The sequence below is a fragment of the Lactuca virosa genome, chromosome 1 (assembly GCF_052849685.1).
Source record: "Lactuca virosa cultivar CGN04683 chromosome 1, Lactuca_virosa_CGN04683_v6, whole genome shotgun sequence".
NCBI lineage: Eukaryota > Viridiplantae > Streptophyta > Magnoliopsida > Asterales > Asteraceae > Lactuca > Lactuca virosa.
Genome location: NC_136426.1, coordinates 63171975 through 63193342, shown reverse-complemented (window position 1 = coordinate 63193342; position 21368 = coordinate 63171975). Strand labels below are relative to the sequence as shown.

The 21368-nt window shown below is 35.2% G+C and overlaps 1 long non-coding RNA gene across 2 annotated transcripts; it reads right to left on the bottom strand.

Annotated features, from left to right (window-relative positions):
* Positions 1-17040: 17040 nt before the first annotated feature.
* On the bottom strand, positions 17041-18483 carry LOC145138899 (uncharacterized). 2 transcript variants are annotated; one of them, XR_013721793.1, is made up of 4 exons: positions 18200-18483; positions 17487-18083; positions 17366-17408; positions 17041-17280 (listed from the first exon to the last, which is right to left on the bottom strand). It is a non-coding gene; the product is annotated as an uncharacterized LOC145138899 (long non-coding RNA). The 2 variants fall into 2 exon arrangements; XR_013721787.1 differs by having other exon boundaries at positions 17366-18083.
* Between the last annotated feature and the right edge of the window lie 2885 nt (positions 18484-21368).

The following is a 21368-nucleotide window of genomic DNA, read 5'->3' as shown; positions in this document are numbered from 1 at the left end:
CTCATTTCCACCATTGTTATGAACTAGCTTGGGAAAGACATGCATGACTATAAAGTAATGATTTTTATGACTCATTTGGTGTAGGAAATCCTTCTGAATGAGATGAGTGTGTGACTTAATGGATTAAGGGCTTAATCCATTAAGTTGTCCAAGATCAGTTCTCACGATGTGACAACATGCTCACCACATCATGGCGTATGAGGTTCTTATGATTGTTTTGTCGGGAGATTTTCCATGCCGTGGCAAATGATGGGCCACGACGTGGTGGCCAACAAAGTACTCTTTTGAACTGTTGACTTTGACTGCTGACCATTGACTTTTTGACCAGTTTGACTTTTAGTCAAACCTTGGTAGAATTGAGTGATTAGCTAATATCTAGTCTCGATTTGGCGTTAGGCAGCTTGTGTTAGCTGTTCTGATTGCTGAGATTTGGTGTTGAGCTTCTACTAGTTAGCTCATGTGAGTTTTCTCACTGTACTTTGTATCGCAATATGTGTCCTTGTGTGTAGGATGTCGGTATGTTGTATCGATCTATTAGATTGGTAGATCTGTTATGATTACATGTGTTTGTTGGGTATTTTTTTTTGCATATGTCAACATATTGTGGTTGGTTGAGTTGAGACGGTCTTGATTTGTGCTGTATGTCAACATACCCGGGCGATCCAGGTGTACTGTAGGCCTTGCGAGATAGTCTAGTCGGACTGTAGGCACAAAAGGGAGCAGTCTAGCTACTGTAGGCCTTGCGAGGTGGGCCAGTAGACTATAGGCTCGGTAGAGCGGTCCAGGCGTCCTGTAGGACTTTCAATGCAGACAGGCAATCCAGGCAGACTATAGGCTCATGTGTGCTGCATTGTATGTGTATTGTTGTATGAGATATTTTGGAGGAACTCACTAAGCTTTGACTTATAGTTGTTCGTGTCAAATGTAAAAACACAATTTCATGTCATGTTATTTCATGTTCCTTTTTAAAATTCGACACAATATTAACATAAGTTCGTCATTTTTTTTGTATTTTTAATGTTTTTATGGTTAATTAAGAATTAAATAAATTAAATGTTTATTTTATTTTATTTTATTTTCGAAATTTGCGTTTTAGTTAGTTTAATTGTGATTTATTTGACTGTTTTTCGTGTTATGAAACAAAACATGATGTCGAGTTATGTTCGTGTTATACAAAAATTATTACGTCGTGTTAGATTAAAACATGACATAAATGTCCAATTTAATAACCTAATACTGTGACAATGATACCGACGACATGTGGTACCAAGAAAAGAGGTCTTTGGCGGTTTTGGAGAAGTCACGTCTTCTTCCTCTCTCTGTAGTCTCTTTTTGTCTATTATTTTTTTTCTTTTTCTTTTAATTCGTACATTATATATATATATATATATATATATATAAATATATATATATATATATATATATATATATAGGCTTAGGTTATTGTATTCTAATTAATTATTGTGTGGATGTAGGGATGAATGTAGACCAATGGTTTTAGTTATTTTAAGTAATGATTTACCTATCTTTAAATTAGGAGACACGTAAATTAGGAGACACATAAATTAGGAGACACATATTTAAATTAGGAAACACATATTTCATTAATGAAAATTTCAGATTTTAAGGGATATTGATTCTTTTAATTTTGAATTCTGATTTTTTTTAATTAATTCATTTTTAATTCTAACATAATTTTTAATTTTATTCGATTTTATTTTTTTATAATGTAATTCTGTTAGAACGATATTCTATGAAAATGTCAGAATATATTCTGATAGAGTACATATTTTGATTGAAGTAATTTCTTGTAGGAAAACAACATTCTTGAACCTTCAGTTGAAATATAACATGATCCTTATATACAAGCTATCTCTACCATTGGCACATATCATTTAGCTATACAAGCTATCTCTACCGTTAGCCACAAATGCTATCTCTACCATTAGCCACAAGGCTATCTCTACCATCAGCCATAAAGGCTGTCTCTACCATTAGCCACAAGGCTATCTCTACCATCAGCCATAAAGGCTGTCTCTACCATTAGCCACAAAGGCTATCTCTACCGCATATCACACATACATACATATCACACAACTCTACATAGCAAGTATACCAACTATCATAAAATGGGCCGGCCTTGGTGCCTTATACCTATTGGTATGGTGAGAAGACTCACCTCGCACTGACGAAATCCCGCAGTCAAAACTCTAGCTGCTGGACTAACAGGGTAAGACCCAGTAAGTCCCGACGTGTACTACTCCAACTCAACTGCCTGCAATCATCATGTGCTTAACCTGTCACGACCTTGAAATACCACAACCGCCCTCTGGATCAACCCTAGTCAACCCTTATCAAAGTCAAAGTCCACAGTCAAGGTCAACAGTCCATGTTAACCTCAACTCGTCGAGTCTAACCAGCCACTCGTCGAGTTCCTTGCTTATCTCGTCAACTCGCCGAGTCACTTGAGAGACTCGTCGAGTTCCTTGATGTTTACGACCGTAAACTCCCAACCGTACACTCTTGACCGTGAACCCTTGTCCGTAAACCCTTGGCCGTGAACGAGAAAACCCCCTCGAATCGCCGAGTCTCTAGCACGACTCGCCGAGTCCCCTTAGTCCATTATGTTTACGGCCTTTTCCAGTGGGACTCAAGGTCCCAAACTTCAGATATATACTCTACTAGTGTGGATAACACGTAAAGTTGCAAACTTTACGTGCATGCAAAGCCTCACATGGCCATAATCACCAAAACTAACCTTCAAACAAGGTTTTCATGCATGGAGAGGAAAGGGGCTTAATAAAAGGTGCAACTTTATGATATTTAGGACCTAAGAGGGTCCAGATCTGGAACCATATCCTTGTGATAGGCCCAGATCTAAGCTTGCTTCCATTTCCTCAAAGTTGGTCATGAACTCCCAAATAAAATATATGCTCAAGGTAACAGATTCATACCTCAATTCGATGTCCAAGACGAACTAGATGCTAGATCTAGTGTTTTCCCCTTGATTCTTCTTCTCCAAACTTGAATTCCTTTCAAAATTCACCAATTTATCTCACTAAAGCTCTCACTCTCTCACAAGCGGGTTTGCGGCCGTGAACAGCTTCTAGGGTGCAAATGGGAGGCTATGGAGGCTGTTAATGATGTTTATATAGGGGCAAACCCTAAAATTAGAGTTTTCCTTAAACAGCCCTGACTCGCCGAGTCGGTCTTCCACTCGCCGAGTCTCTTCCGAACCGTGTCCGAAATGCCTTGACCCTACTCGACGAGTTGGGCTCCCAACTCGCCGAGTCCATGCATAACATTTCCCCCAAATGGTGCTTTCTAACTAATACTCGAAACATGTGTTACAAGTCTGGAGGAATCTGACCACCCTTGCTAACCCAGAAAATAGCAGAGAACCGAACCGAGATCCAACTTATCACCATTCCAAAGCAATGCAAATTCCCGATATACACCGGGAATGGCCGAAGATAGTATATCCGTAAACATCTGGAGGAATCATGCCCACCTCCTCCTGAGTCACCCTGGACCATCCTGAGAACATGATGCAATACTTTATTTCGATCCTAATGACAATCCAACCCTTGGAGCGAAACTCCATCGTGCAGTTTCTGCAAGAGCTGCATCGAAACCGGCCCCACTGGCCTCTCAAAAGCCGATCAAAGCTTCTGGATCTCTTCTCGAGATCCTCCACTAACTTCACATGGCCTGAACCTCTCTGCTCGAGGTACTCCTAATCAATCTTCCTCCCTCGGGCCCTGGACTCCATATCATCCAGGGTCTCGCACCCTAACCCACTCACTGGCTCAATTGCCACGACTACACTGCAATAACTGGAGCAATATCTGCTCTAAACCGGCTACAAGTTATCCCTGAGACTCGGTCTCCAATCCCGAATGTGCACTAGATCGCACAATCCTTGCCGCCTGATCTTAGGTGAATTCAAAATCCTGACAGTCCTTCCGCTATCTGGCTCACCACCGGAGCCGGGACCAAGCCCTGGTCCTTCTCCTTGCGTGCTCATCCACAGTCTGCACAACAAGTATCCCCACGGTTCAATCATAATCAAAATTTCTCTTTCCCAGGCTTCTTAGATTCTCCAAGACTCTCATTGATTCGAGTATGGATCCTCTGCTTTCAGTAGTACGGGCCCATACTACCTTCCACACCTATCCATACTTTCCTCAACAATCCTCCCGAATCCTCTAAGTCACCTACCCCATTGATGCACCGAATGTCCGCTAAATCACAACACAATATCCACCGAAGCACCTACTAGGCTTCCAACCTCACTTAACCGCCCCACTATCTCACTGGTGCATAACCTAGGCTTTCCTAGGTTCCCAACCTCACCCTGCCATCAGCTGTTGAGGAACTCCTCATGATGCCAACCATCCACCTCCAGGATATCTTCATATCCACTTAGTGGCTGACTCCCATCACTCAAGAGTTCCACAAAGCACTAAGCAAGCATCATTCGTGCAAAAACACTCTGATCCAAAGAACTGCCATAGAACATTCCGCCCACATATCGCAACCCGCGCTATCCACATCCATCCATCCTCCATGTCGGTTGCCTTATGCATGCAAATTATACACAGAACAGGAAATAAGGCCAAATCAATTATTCTAAGGCTATAAGATCCTAACCGTGTATAATTTTAAAAGCATACACGTAGCAGTTACTACTACCAATAATCATTCTCATTCTAGCATGGCATCAAATATTCCCAAGGCTACAAGCATCACATATCAGGCCAATCTATTGCTGACTACTCTGCACTAGCATGCAAGTCTACCAGCTCATACAACATATAAAGGCATCTCCCCTAGCCCTAACTAGCATGTGATTCTCAGATTCATAAATCAGATCATAACAGATAACAAATGTGGGTATTCTGGGGAAACTTACTTGAGCCCGGCTGATTGCATGCACCACACCCTTTCTTGTCTTAGAAATTCTTTACTTAAAACATTTTTCTTTTGAAAACTTTACAGATCCTCAGTTTGAGTTCAGACTCACCCGAAAGTATCTCCGAATCCCTCAAACCAAGGCTCTGATACCAACTTATAACAACCCAAAAATCAGGGGTAAAAATTTCATTTTTAATCCAACCCAAACATAGATACCATTTATTCCAAACATTCCAAAACAGTGTTAATCAGAAACATTTATCAGAGTTCGTCCCAAAATCATTCATTACGGAAATCATAGGTGTGTGCACTGCGATCAATCCGAGCCCTTTATTTCCCAATCGATGAAACCTGAAACCAAAACTGAAAACCGTAAGCACAAAGCTTAGTGAGTCCCCCAGAGCATACCCCACACACAATCCACATAACACATATCGTATTAGCTGTAAAAGCTATCTCTACCGTTATCACATATCAATCAGCTATAAGAGCTACTCTACCACGTATCACATATCAAATAGCTATAAAAGCTCTCTCTACCATTAGCACACATCAATTAGCTATATAAGCTACTCCTGCCACATATCACATATCACATAACTATAAACGTTATCTCTACCATTGGCACATATCATTTAGCTATACAACCTATCTCTACCGTTAGCCACAAAGGATATCTCTACCATTAGCCACAAGGCTATCTCTACCATCAGCCATAAAGGCTGTCTCTACCATTAGCCACAAGGCTATCTCTACCATCAACCATAAAGGCTGTCTCTACCATTAGCCACAAAGGCTATCTCTACCGCATATCACACATACATACATATCACACAACTCTACATAGCAAGTATACCAACTATCATAAAATGGGCCGACCTTGGTGCCTTAGACCCATTGGTATGGTGAGAAGACTCACCTCGCACTGACGATATCCCGCAGTCGAAACTCCAGCTGCTGGACTAACAGGGTAAGACCCAGTAAATCCCGACGTACTACTCCAACTCAACTGCCTGCAATCATCATGTGCTTAACCTGTCACGACCTTGAAATACCACAACTGCCCTCTGGATCAACCCTAGTCAACCCTTATCAAATTCAAAGTCCACAGTCAAGGTCAACAGTCCATGTTACCCTCAACTCGTCGAGTCTAACCAGCCACTCGTCGAGTTCCTTGCTTATCTCGTCAACTCGCCGAGTCACTTGAGAGACTCGTCGAGTTCCTTGATGTTTACGTCCGTAAACTCCCAACCGTACTCTTGACCGTGAACCCTTGGCCGTAAACCCTTGGCCGTGAACGAGAAAACCCCCTCGACTCGCCGAGTCTCTAGCACGACTCGCCGAGTCCCCTTAGTCCATTATGTTTACGACCTTTTCCAGTGGGACTCAAGGTCCCAAACTTCAGATCTATACTCTACTAGTGTGGATAGCACGTAAAGTTGCAAACTTTACGTGCATGCAAAGCCTCACATGGCCATAATCACCAAAACTAACCTTCAAACAAGGTTTTCATGCATGGAGAGGAAAGGGGCTTAATAATGTTGGATTAATGTCTAAGTCCATAACTATAATTGGTAAGACTTGACCCGACCCGGCATGGTCCAATTGGGTTGCATGACATCATGCATTTGGATAGACTATAATGAGAGAAATAACACTTAAGGTTGGTTAATATATTATAAGTTCTAATATATTAATAAGGTTATTTAATTAGTATTGATCAAGAATTAATTTGGAATTAATTAAGTGATCAAAAGGAGACTAATTAAATATATGGGTTGATTGTGTAAATCATTCATTCTTATATATGTGGGCTTGTGATCCAAGATTCCTTATGTTGGACTAAGTCCATGGGGTGACCCATGGATACTCCATGGAGGTTAAAATCCATGGAGCATAAGGAATGGGTAAAGTTATGAGTTACATGGTGTAACCCTAATGGCCACCATATAAAAGAATCCCATGGCTCAAGAAATCGTGCACTAATGTGTGAATATGAGGGCTAGACGATTTCAAGGAGTGTTCCATTTCTCTCAAGTCATTCCATGTGCATTTGGTGTTGTGTGAACCATTTGAGGTGTCACACTTGGGGCACTAGGCACTCAAGCTTCATGGAGACAAGCTACATCAAACAAAGGTATGTCTTCTATCCATTTGATTACCCAAGTATCAAGTATTGTATGCTAGATAGGGTAATACCTTGGAAAGTTCATAATTGCATGTATAATCGAGAAAACATAGATCCAAGGTATTTAGGGTTGCATGTACACTTAGGAGTGTTAGAATGCGCAAAAGTTATGCTAATTACTTGAAAAAAATTATGCTAATTAATCAAGTTATGGAGGTTCATATGAGTTTATTAGATTAATACTAATTAATCAAATTATGCTAATTTCTATTAATCCAAGGTATTAGTTTAAAAGTTATGCTAATTACTTGAAAAAAATTTGATGTGAATTATCTTTGTTCATATGAGTTTATTAGATTAATAGAAAAGTTAATTGATTATGTGTTTTCAATCCATTTTAATCTAAGAGTTGATTCTAAAATGTGTTTTTGTAACTTGTCCTCAAGTTATATGAAAAGTCACATTTAAGTTTCATAAAACTCATAAAAAGTTGGCAATGGTTACAAAAATGAAGAGTCTTGTCCTCATTAAATGGTTTTATGACTCCATAACTTGTTCTCAAGTTATGGAGGTTCAAGAGTCACTTCATTAAATGATAAAATGTGTAACCTTAATTAGTTTCATAAGTTACAAAAATAAAGAAAAGTTACATTCTTTTATTAGTATAAAGTCTTCCATAACTTGTCCTCAAGTTATGGAACTTGAAGAGTTTTTTTAATTAAAACTACTTTAAACACATAAGTTATGGAATTAATTAGTTTTGAATATTTTCAAAACTTGCCCTCAAGTTTTGGAATTTGTAAAGTTTTCCCCATGAATACTTTAATTCCAAGTTAGCCCTTAGAATTTTAAAAGTTAAAATTCAACCCTTATACTTTATAGTTCTATAAGTTAATAATAAATATATGTATAAGAGCAAGTCAGTCTTACCGTTAGTAGGCCTCATTCACGAAGCCGGTCTATAAGGGGGGTATAAGGTTACTGCCTATAAAATGGCAGTTTAATGGGTGTCCACTCTCACCCACCGCTTCCTTGACTGGTGGAGGGTCGTTAGCCGAACGGGTAGGACAAGGACTATAATTCTCCCTTCATTAAAAGTATTAATGATAAATACTAAGTAACTAAACACTTATAAATTCCCAATCTTAGTTACTTAGGAAAATGTGAATAAGGTGCTAATCCATGAAATTACACTTTGCACTTTGTTTAAGCCGTTAGTGGAGCGTGTGTGGTTAACCGGCACACTAACCTGGATTTAACAAAGTAGGCAAATGGTAACTTAATATTTATCATAGTATCGGTGGAGCTCGTGTGGTTAACCGACACATCGATTGAGGGGTAAATATTAAGGGTACCAAGTATATTTGCATGGTTACTTCACACCTTGTTTTGTGATCCTCGACATCCCAGTCACAAAACCTGAAGGGCACACTCGAGATTGAAACATGCCATTGAAAAGTTCAATGAATCTCAAAAGATCTAGGAGTTTCAAATCCAATTAAAAACCTAATTACATTATTTCGTTTTTCATGGTGGAAATTGGTAAATCGTCATTTACCTACCTTCAACTATTTTATAACTCGGATTACGGCATCCCTCTTCCAGTTATAAATAGGTTGTTGGATCCTAGCCTTAATATTTCATATTGGGTGTTATATTAAGGCCTTTAGATCAACTATCTTGAATATCTCCCAAAAGATGTCTAGTTCAGACATCTATGATCTTCCCAAATCTCTTGGAACTTTACTTCCTCCACCTCCTCCAATTATTCTCCCTAACCCACAAGTTCAAGGTCACTTAAGCCCTAATGGCAAGCAAGGTCTATGTGTGATCACATCTTAGAGATGAAGTCACATATTGACAAGCTGGGAGAGTTGGGTGTCAAAGTCTTGAGAAAGTTGGATGTTCAATCACTTTCTAAGTCACATAGTGAGTTCCTTTGGGACTACTATGAAACAGACTATGACATGAACCTTAATGATCATATCTATTTGCTTGGTGTTGCTGAATCAGCAATGATTTGGAACGATAGTAAAGAAAATTTGATTAGAAGATCAACTTCCCAAAAACTTTATGGACAGTGACAATGGTGACACTGGAAATCCAGAAAAAACATTCTCTTCCCAATGGAAAGGGATTGGCCATAGTCAACCCGGTTGACCAAATGGTAAGGAGAAATGCTAAGTCTGAGATAGTCCCATTACCAAAGGGTCCATATGTTTATTTTGCCAAAGGAAGGGGCGTTGATTGCAAAGCTGCCAAGTTTACCTAAGGATGTTAAAGTCAATAAGTCTGACTCTACTTCAGGTAGAGCCCATTATCTAACTCTGTTAAGTTTCTATTCTAAGATCCTCATTACATGATGTGACTGGGTCACATGTTGATGTTTTAAGAATCAAAGAATAGAGAGAAAGCTTAAAGGAAGTATATGCTGATTCTGATCGCGTAGGTGGATTTCGATCGCATCAGAATTTTGATGCTGTTACTTAGGAGTTATGATATATTGCTTAGGAATAGATAACAACAAGTTTTTCCGTATGCATTTGCACTATAAGGATAAGTTTTTTCCGCAAAGTTTTGAAATAAAATAAAAGTTTTTAATTTTCTATTTATTTTAAATATCCTTACAAGTGGCATTTGTGAAAAATGGTTGTTTTTATGATTCCATTGATAGCAATATTTGAAAAAAATGGACTTGATTCTTTCGTTTGTGGTAGTGTCGTAATTTACCAAATAAGGAAAGATTCTCATTCCCAAGGCTTCAGTTGGATAGAAACTTGGAATCATGCAAGTTGAATAGTATGATGAATGAGAACTTTCAAGCATTGGAAAATTAAGACTTGTTCACATGGATGTGTGAGTCAAGTTAAGGACTAAAGGGATCGAGTACACATTCTTGTGCACTGGTCAAGTCCACCACAAAACTCGTTAAGACTATTCGTCATGATTTACTAAATTTTAGTAAATATGGTTATACTTACAAGTTTAAGTATAATTCTGAAACATTGGAAAAGTCTCAATGTATGGCAGAACGAATGGGAAGAATCAAATTAGGCAGACAGATAAAAGTTCCTCAAATCTGAAAAGATGAGAGAGTACTTTAGTATCATGTTTTGTGATCATCTTAATGATTAAAGAACCACATCACAATTGGTCTTCTAAGGACATCTTAGTGCATTATTATGACTAAGAAGAGGAGTCATGAATTGTTGAAATGGTTAGATCAGGAAGATGAGTCATACTTCGTTCCAAAACAATTCTTAGGGTCATACTCCAAGATTGTAACTTGAGTGACATATCTTAAAGAAAGGTTTAAAACACTTGTCAAATGTAAGAGTAAAAGTGTCCTACTCTTGTACATTTGAAATTGGTAAGTTGTGATGTTTTGGATAAAACAAAGACCAACTAAGGCCAATTGTGTGAAGTGTTTGTCTTGATAAAGAATCTGCACTATCTCTTGAATATTTGGCAAGATAGTCTTATATGTCAAGAGGATAGTGGGAGTCTTAAAGATCATAAAAAGAATTTCAAGAACTAATCAAGAATAAAACCTGAGGTTCTTCACTAGCACACGACTTGAGGTTTATAACCTATCGTGTTGACATATTATGTGCCCATTCCAGTTAAAGTTGGCTTTGCATAGGAGTTCTGAAAGTTCTCAATTGGTTGCATAACAATTTGGAAGCAATGGCAGGCCCTGTACTGCCAGGTGGCAAGAAGTTAAGATTGCATAAGTTCAGTCCATATGAGTTTGGATTTGTCATTATCCTTGTCTTGTGACTATGGTTTTGACGATTCACATGGATAAGAACACATACACCATAAAATCTAAGGATCATAAGGTTTCTCTCCGATTCATGAAAATGATGGTGAGGAAACACTTCCACCAAGTAGATTTGAAGCAGATGGCAAAAGGTCTAAACGATTGAGACTATGATTACGACATCCCTTTTCATAGTTCTGAAATTGTTTAGACACACATGCATGCTATCTAAGGAAAGGTGTATGATTTTGATAAAGTTTTATCAAAGCATCTCGTATCAGAAATCTGAACTTTGGTAAGGAAGTCAATAAAGTACTGATTTCTAGAAGTCCAGCTGATTTCTGAGTACATGTCAAAGCTAGTGGGAGCATAAGTGTTATGCTAATAATCATCATGTTAGTGGGAGCATGATAATTATTGTTAGTGTTGAAAGTTAGCAATGTTAATTATAGAAAACAAAAGTTTCAATTCGTGAGGCTGCAGGGATTGAAAAAGTTGTTTTGCTATAATTAAGGGAGATGATATACTTCATTTCAGTTCTAAAGGCTTAGATTGAGACCTTAATCATCTTTAGTCAAGAATATATATATGAATTTCATGTTGGATTGGTTCAACTTAAGGAAATTCTATATATTGCGTTCTCAAAATTCGATTATGATTACGGCATCCCTCTTCATAGTCAAATTTTGAAAACATGGCAAATAAAAATATTGTAGCAAAAGACTGGTCTAGAATCATGTCTTTATGTGAGACATCATGAATCGTGTACCATTTGCTTTGGGTACAGGATCGATTGCATGTGCTATAATATTTGTCATTTCTAAATTTTTCCAAATGCCCAGAGGCATTAAGAAGGGAAAAGGTCTAGAATTGGATATGACTAAAATGATTAAGCAATTGTCGAGGACAATATGAGGTTTACCAAAGATTGGTTGCTCAGGGACAGTTGGAAGTATAGTGCTAATTTTGGAAGGACCATATTGACATATTCTGAAAAGAGGCATCTCTTATTCAGAAGTGATAGTCAAAATGAGAATATGGAGTTGTCTCCATAGGTGGAAGTTATCAGTGTAAGATTAGAAAACTTAATGCAAGAAGCATGTCCAAAGCAATGTACTTTGAATATGAGACTTAGTTTCCATGGAGTTGATCTCCATTGGAATACCTTATAATGACTGTTGACAAGTCTTTGTGACTTTGTACATATTCATTACAGGAGGGTCAGTGCATATAAGTTTAAAATCTAAACAGATTTCGATAAATGATAGGAATTTGAAATTCTCACATTTTTCGATAAGGATTTGGGAGTGTGAAATTAGAATCATTGAAATTATGTTCAATTGGTTTATTTCACAAAGTAAGGATCATAGACAAACATAGAGTGCATACTTGGTGTATGGCAAAGCTATTGTTTAAGAAAAACATAATGTACATGCTTGGAGCATGGGACAACTAGTGTTTTTAATTCAAGTATAAAGTTGATAAAACCGAAACAATGAATAATGAGTAATCAGTATGGTGATAAATAAAAGTGTTTATTTATATTCATAGGGTTTGATACCATATTTGATTCATTTATTCTTGTGTTTCACTTTGCATGTTTTGACTTCCAGAATAACTAAGTCGCTCTTCCTGAATGATTAAGTTATTCAAACCATCCACAGTCAGTCATATGTTGGAAGTAGATATGAATCAAGACTGTCATGGGTTGGTTTGTAGAGGTCCAAGTTGGTGGACAAAGTGGTGCTACAAAACTCATGAGTGCTCATAAGTTCTGAGTATTGGATTCAACCCACGCTCATTTGAATCACTTCATGGATTTTATCACGAGTGATCATGAGACGATAATATCTTATATTCTTCAAACCTAGAGATATGAGTTGTTACTATGAGTTGGTTGTACATTGATTGCACGAAAACGCATTCGGTAACTCGATGTTATAAAACGTGCCTTTGTGTATGATTCAACAAGTAGTAGAACAAGCCATATGAGTCGAAGTTTATCCATTCCTTTTACCTTCTGGATAAAAGCGATATCTGTGGGCCCCTCGATGATTTAAAGATGATACATGTGAGTGCTTGGCCAAGCCAGGACTGATTTGATTTGTTCAACCAGTCAGTCATCATGAATCGGAAATCGGGAAACAACAAATGGACAGAGAGAATGATTGATAATCAATGTCTCAGTCCATATGATATCTAGAATGGAAGAATATATGATCCCTTATCTAATGGACAAGTAATTGACAAAGGTCAGAGTTCATCGACAAGGTCAGAGTTCGACAGAAGCTTTTGAGAGCTACGATTGCTGATCGGTTCCTGAAGTCATACGCAATAACATTTTTAGACTTATCCAAGTGGGAAACTGTTGGATTAATGTCTAAGTCCATAACTATAATTGGTAAGACTTGACCCGACCCGGCATGGTCCATTTGGGTTGCATGGCATCATGCATTTGGATAGACTATAATGAGAGAAATAACACTTAAGGTTGGTTAATATATTATAAGTTCTAATATATTAATAAGGTTATTTAATTAGTATTGATCAAGAATTAATTTGGAATTAATTAAGTGATCAAAAGGAGACTAATTAAATATATGGGTTGATTGTGTAAATCATTCATTCTTATATATGTGGGCTTGTGATCCAAGATTCCTTATGTTGGACTAAGTCCATGGGGTGACCCATGGATACTCCATGGAGGTTAAAATCCATGGAGCATAAGGAATGGGTAAAGTTATGAGTTACATGGTGTAACCCTAATAGCCACCATATAAAAGAATCCCATTGCTCAAGAAATCGTGCACTAATGTGTGAATATGAGGGCTAGACGATTTCAAGGAGTGTTCCATTTCTCTCAAGTCATTCCATGTGCATTTGGTGTTGTGTGAACCATTTGAGGTGTCACACTTGGGGCACTAGGCACTCAAGCTTCATGGAGACAAGCTACATCAAACAAATGTATGTATTCTATCCATTTGATTACCCAAGTATCAAGTATTGTATGCTAGATAGGGTAATACCTTGGAAAATTCATAATTGCATGTATAATAGAGAAAACATAGATCCAAGGTATTTAGGGTTGCATGTACACTTAGGAGTGTTAGAATGCGCAAAACCCATCAAATAAAAGGTGCAACTTTATGATATTTAGGATCTAAGAGGGTCCAGATCTGGAACCATATCCTTGTGATAGGCCCATATCTAAGCTTGCTTCCATTTCCTCAAAGTTGGTCATGAACTCCCAAATAAAATATATGCTCAAGGTAACAGATTCATACCTCAATTCGATGTCCAAGACGAACTAGATGCTAGATCTAGTGTTTACCCTTGATTCTTCTTCTCCAAACTTGGATTCCTTCCCAAATTCACCAATTTATCTCACTAAAGCTCTCACTCTTTCACAAGAGGGTTTGCGGCCGTGAACAACTTCTAGGGTGCAAATGGGAGGCTATGGAGGCTGTTAATGATGTTTATATAGGGGGCAAACCCTAAAATTGGGGTTTTCCTTAAACAACCCTCACTCGCCGAGTCTCTTCCGAACCGTGTCTGAAATGCCTCGACCCTACTCGACGAGTTGGGCTCCCAAATCGTCGAGTCCATGCATAACATTTCCCCCAAATGGTGCTTTCTGACTGATACTCGAAACAAGTGTTACAGAACACCTTATACTCGTGGGTAAAAAATCGTCCATGCCATTTGCATGTTGTTGAAAAATGATATTTGCATGTTGTTGAAAAATGTTGTTCTCTGCATATTTATTAGACAAAATTTCATAGATGATCCCCATGGTTTTCAAAAAGTAGCACTTTAAGGATATTTTTAGATAACATTACACTGATGGTCCTTGTGGTTAATTTCAAATTCAAACAGGGTTAGTACTTTTGGCTAACTCTGATAAATTATGGTTATACTTATGAAATGACATATTTATCTTTTTTTTATTATTTTCTTTACTAGGTTTAAATCCGTAGAAACCACGGTTGAGAAAGAAAAAAGACTATTGATAATTCCAAATGGTAATGACTAATCAAAAGATTTGCAAAATATTTATTAATTTATGAAGATAGAAGTTTTGTATGTAAGTTTATAATGATTAGTTAAAATTAATATTTACAGTTTTATGAGTATCCAATCTATGTTATGTATTTGTATATATTTGATAAAATCATGATTTTGTACAATACAATATAAATTTGAATAGAATATAGGTAGTTTTAAGCAATAAACTAATATTATTCAAAAATAACAAAAAAGTATAATCATAAATCATAAATTTTCAAAAAGATATTTTTATACAACATTCGATGCAATAGTTCCTTGTAGTGAAATGTTTCTTCTTGACAAAATAAAATAACATAGAGTCTATATAAACCGTAACGATTAATCATAAAATTTGCAAATAGTTATTTTTATGTAACATTGAATGTTTTGTTCGTAAGTATATCATCGTTATTTTAAGTTAATATGTAAAATGGTTTCAAAGCATAAACAATGTTCTTTAACTCACAACTAATGATAAAATCATCATGTTGTACAATGCAATATAAAATTTAATATACCGGAAAAAAAACAAAGATAGTCATACATGGTAATATAATTGTATTATTTAAAATCCGAAAAGGTGTCTCACATACAAATATAGCAATTTATTTTCAGTAATTTTATATACCTTATTCTTTACAACAAATTACCCAAAAATAAACAATTTGAAAGTACATTGCTACAAAAATAAATAATTTTAAATTCGAAAAATGTTTTGTCAAAGAAATAGGTAAAGTAAGATGTTGATTTGAGAAACAAACAAAGTACATTGCTATATTTTACATTTCCCCTATATTGGGTTAAATGGAAAAATAGCACTTTACACATGCAATATTTTTCTTTTTATCAATATAAATTATCAATTTTACTTTCTAATTATAATAAGAATATAATTACGTTATATTTATGTTTAACACATAATAACAATAAACTGTTATTTCTTTTTATACCTATTAGCAATATATTTACATTTTATTAATCGGTAATATGTATTTTTTTAATAATTTATACATTGTTATCGAAAATATAAAATATACTTATATGTTTCCGTTACATGTTGCTATCTTACGAATATTACTACTACAACTTAGATATTTAAAAAGATTATCTTAATGTATAGAAGTTAAAAATATTCTATATTATTTATGAGAGTGGAACAAGTTGTTATGTTCTAAAATTTGATGAAGTTTATCATACGATAAGTTACAAACCCAATTAAATATTTGTATTCGTAACTTAGTGAAAAAATTCAGCCACCATTCTGGCGTTAAGAGTACACTGCTAGTAAAAAAAATTATGAAATTTTATATTGTATTGTTCAACAATGTTTGGTTTTGTTTAGCGATCAAGTTGTGATGATCTTATCCATTTGATATTTTTAAGTTTTGTTTAGCTATGAACTGTTATCGATATTAACCTCTTTGCATTAACCATTACACCATGACAAAGTATCAATTTTTTAGACAACATTGATTCAGATTAACAATATATAGAGTACTATAACAATAGAGAATATAAATTAAGGTTATGGTACCTGATGTTGTACAAAATAATATGGGGGGCATATGCCTTAAAGAATTACCATAAACTATGCCAAATTAAGATTCTACTTAATGTGGTATGAACTTTCTAATAACAAAAACAAAATAGGATGCCAAAATAAACAAATCAATGATAGTACCTTTTTCATTTAACCTTTTCTCCAAAATAAACAAAATAGGAAACGACACTTGAAGACTACTAAATTTTGGCCAATTTTCCACGGGGCGCCCTTTGTAATTAATCTGAAATTACACGAATTTGATGTTTGAACTTTAGATTTCTAAGTTACTTTATTCTTGACATATATTAGCAAATAATACCATAGGAGCAAAAAATGAAGAATTTGTAGAGTTAGATTTTAACTATAACTCATCTTTGTCTTGTTCATCGATTGAGGGATGGATGTAGCCTTTCTCATTATTATGTTTTTCGTTGCAGTCATCGGCAAAAACATCATCAAACGAAGGATCTCCTAGTCTTCGAAAAAGTTGATCTCCAATCTTAATCTCGTATGCCTCGGGTTGGGTTAATATAAATTCTTTCAACTGATCAATCAAAATACAAATTAACCCATGAAATAAAATATACAAAATATAGTACAAAAATGGTTGAATTTGAAGAGTTAATTCAGAGTGTCTTGGTATATTAAAAAAATGGTTGAATTTGACCATTTTCTGTATATTAAAGAATTTGTCAAACTGGATACAATAATATGCCAACATCCATATTTTTCTCTAATAACCTCCCAAGTATTAGTGTATCACTTTCTACTTAATGTTCCATTTTTCGACAACACTTTTGCTATATGCATGTGTTTCCTCATCTGAACCAACACCTTCAGCTGCCTAGTCGCATCAAATTTGCATACTCCCAAGCCATTTTCCTACAAAAATATAAAATGGTACAAAAAGGGATTTAAATGGATAGAATTCAACTAAAAACGATATAAAATAAGTAAGATAACACACTTGAAATCTTCACCACTCAAATCGTGATTTCATTTTCGGTTTCCTGTCAAATTGAAATATGAATAAAGGATAGTCAGAACCAAAAGGAGAATGGTTATGGGGAAAGAGTAATTTTAGTTACCTGTAAGGGGGCATCTAGAAATCCATACGATAACTAAAATCCAAAAGATAGTTGTCTGTCTAGTTAGGGTTGGAGTAAAATCATTAACTTTGTTAAACATGTGACTTATTATACACACAAAAAGACTTCATAGAACAAAAGACAGTAAAGTAATAAAAAGATGAGTTTGGCACCTGGGTAATTACAAAGTATGTGGGGATTAGGATTTAGAGCAAAAGAGATGGAGATACTTGATTAGAAAATGAAGAAGATCATGGTGATGTCTCTTAGCATCTGTTCAACCAACAAAAAAACTCCAAAAAAAATCAAAATCGGGGTGCATATGAATGTATGATCGAAAACTAAAAAAGAGAGATTAGAGGGGGGAGACGGAGAAGGCGAAGCAGCAGAGGAAGAACACGTAGGATTGATTGGATGTGTATACGAAATCGATAGGCTATCCGATTCAAATTTAAAGGAGATTTTCTTCCTAATTTCTTGATGATTATTGTTGATTCTATGAGATGCGACTCTTGGATTTGGAGGTTCAGTAAACCGCCATCTCCAACAGCTTGGCACTTGACCCGAACCCAAAATGAAATTGCTCTTCACTTGTGACTTCATGTATTAAAAGGACATGTAAATCGAACATAAATAAAGATAATAATCAAAATGCATAAAATGGATAGCAAGAAATCATCAAGGTAAACAAACCCTAGACCAAAAGAGTTTACCTAAACTTGGAATGATGACGATCGTCAAATGGGTTCCCTTATTTTAGCTCTTCAATACCCCCTGAAGCTTCCGATTGTTAAAGAAAATCGAACAGAGATAAAAGAGAGAATCCTCACCGGTTACTATGATTTAATTGTTGATTTGGAGATGATATTGTTTCCTGATTTGTTGCTAAGTAATTGCTGATTCTTTGGAATGTTAGGTTTTCAGAATTAATGATTTTTTGATATAAATCACGTAGTTGATTCACAGACAATTCGAATTTCAAAAAAAAAGAAGCGAAATTAATAGGAGATGAGATTATATAGTAGCACAAGGGTAGAATTGGAGTTTCAGTTTGATAATATGGGCGGGAAAAAAAGTTGGAGGAGAGCTGAGAAAATGTCACCTGGCGAAAAGGTACTGTTTTATTAAAATATGAGATTTTATTGGCATTAATGAATAATACATGGAATATTTTTGTAAAATCTAAAAAAACCTAAAAGGCCATCAACCATTCATCCCTATCTAACCCTTCTTGCCTCCCGTTTTTGACATCTCCATCGATGGGACTCCATCACAACTATCTTAGTCGCCCTGTACCACAACACCACCAACCTTGCCACTCCTTCGCCATTCCCCATCTACTTCCCTGGTGCATTCCCAAATACGAAGAAATCAGATTCCCTTTAACCTCACAAAACCACCACCCTCGGAGCTTCATCTATGTCGTTGTTATTGATGATTAGAGCTTCTAACACCAAAGTTGCTTTCCAGAACCATTAGTTATAAATCCACCACCGACAATTGATGATTTGAGCTTCATCTAACTATTTCCCCATTTTCTCTTCCCTAGCCCTTTTTTTTCTAGATTTAGGTCTGAATGGTGGGATTTTTTAGCAGATATTTTCCAGGTTTTTTTCTAAGTTTTTGGAGTTACATGTGGTGGTGGTTGGTGGTGTGGTGGTGACAATAATGCACCGATGATGATGGTTTGCTTGAACAACGTTGTTCAAGTATCATATGGGGTTTCAGGGTCCAACTAGGTATAGGTGACGTTTATATGGGTGTGGGTGATGGTGGTGATTGGTGTTGGTGATTATGGCATAGATGGTTGTGATTGATGACAGTAATGGTGGTGACGGTAGTGGAGTTATTGACAGTCACGGAGGGAGCAACCAACATATGATGTCACATTTTCAATATAAACGGAGGAGTCCGATGAATGTTCTTTTCTCTCGTATCTAAATATTTTTCACTGCACTTTATTTATCAAGAAATTGAGTTTGCTTCCCATATCACATATCTTTCAAGAGACTTGCTTCACGTTTCCATCAATTTTCATCACAGAGAAGTTGTATGTGTTGCTGGTTTTTCATGATCAATCTATTCTTCATTTTTTTAATCAATCATGGTTGTTCCATTCAAAACTCGTCAATGAATATTAATGGATAAAATTGATCTTGGAGTTTATATTGATTTAATGATTTGCCTCTCTGACATTTTGATTAAATGATGGAGTTGATGATGTTGATTGAATAATAATATGAGAAAATATCTTGATGACAAAGATCTGGTGTTTATCATCAAGAAGAATTGATCCACAATGCATTTCATATTCAAAATAACGTGGTCCGAGGGGAAAAATGCATTTTACTATAGATATAATGGAAATTCTAACATAGACAGACATAAGGACTAAACGTGCTCAATTTTGATCCATAAGGACCACCAGTGTAACACATTCTAAAGATATCATGAGTATGTCACTTTTTGAAAACCACATTTGACCGTTTATAAAAATTTGTCTATTTATTATCATTACGATTGTCACCTAACTTCCTCCGATGTAGAAAAATGAGTAAAGTCAAATTTAGTTATCTTTATAAACCAGTTTAAACTTTATTGAAAAATGGTAAATTGTGTCGTTTGAACGGCACACATTAATCCATTTCAACATCTATGTGGGAGCTGATGTCAATCAGAAAACAATAATAATATTTTGGACGTTTTAAGATTCAAACACTACTATTAAACACATCAACCAACTCCATCACAATTCCAAAAAAATAAAATAATATAATATAAAAATGAATTTTGATTTATTCATTCAATTAAATATGTTTGTTTTATATATAATTTTTATTTTATCTTTTTTACAGGTTTCAAACCCAACGCTTAAAAAATATGTTTTTTTTATTAAAGATAAATCTTGAAAAGTCAAATAACTCTTGGACAAAATTTCATGAATGATCCTTGTGGTACAATAATAATTAAATACTTTTAATTTTTATTTTTTTTATTTAAAATTGTTTGAAATATAAAAACATCATTTTATATACCTTTAATTCTTCTTTGACATAATTGAAAGATTTATTTTCAAAACTTTTTTTAGCATGTCCTAAGGTTTAAAATATGCTAAACTAATTATAAACATTTAACTATTTTATTATTAGCTATAAGATGTTTTATTATTATTTTTTTTTTTGAAAAGTTTATGTTTTTATTAAAGAATATATTCACAATTTTAAAACTAAATAATTATATTAAATAAAATATCGAAAAATATTATCAACTTAATAAAAAATTAATCGTATGTTATTTGTATTTAACTTTTAACCAAACCAATTAATCGAAGATGTTTATGTTTATAATCTTAACTACTGTTATAATCTAAGAAATTTTATGATTCATTTTATGGAAAGGACAATAGATGATTTTGATTAATTAGGCCGATTAAAAGTTAAATCTAAATAACACGCGATAATTTTTTTATTAATTCGATAATTCTTTTTTATATTTATTTAATAAAATTATTTATTTTTTATCAAATTTTGAATATTTTCCTTCCTCTCAACTTCACACCAAAATCCATAATCTAGTTCATGCCATCCACATATCCTTAAGTATGTGAATCGTAAGCCTTTCGAAAATCCATTTAGATAATCATAAGGTGTTGTTTGGTTCTTAGAATGTTGTTGAAGGAATTGGAATCGAAAAATAATCTGTCAGGAATTGGAATCCAATTCCATATTGTGAGATCCCCTATTTTCAGAACCAATTAAAGCATTTTCTTTACGTTTTTGTAAATTGAAATGCAGAAATTCCCAGTTAAATAAAACATTTTTAAGATAACAAAAGTTGTTTTATTAAAACCTTGAGGATGTCATTCGTTCATATCCAAACATA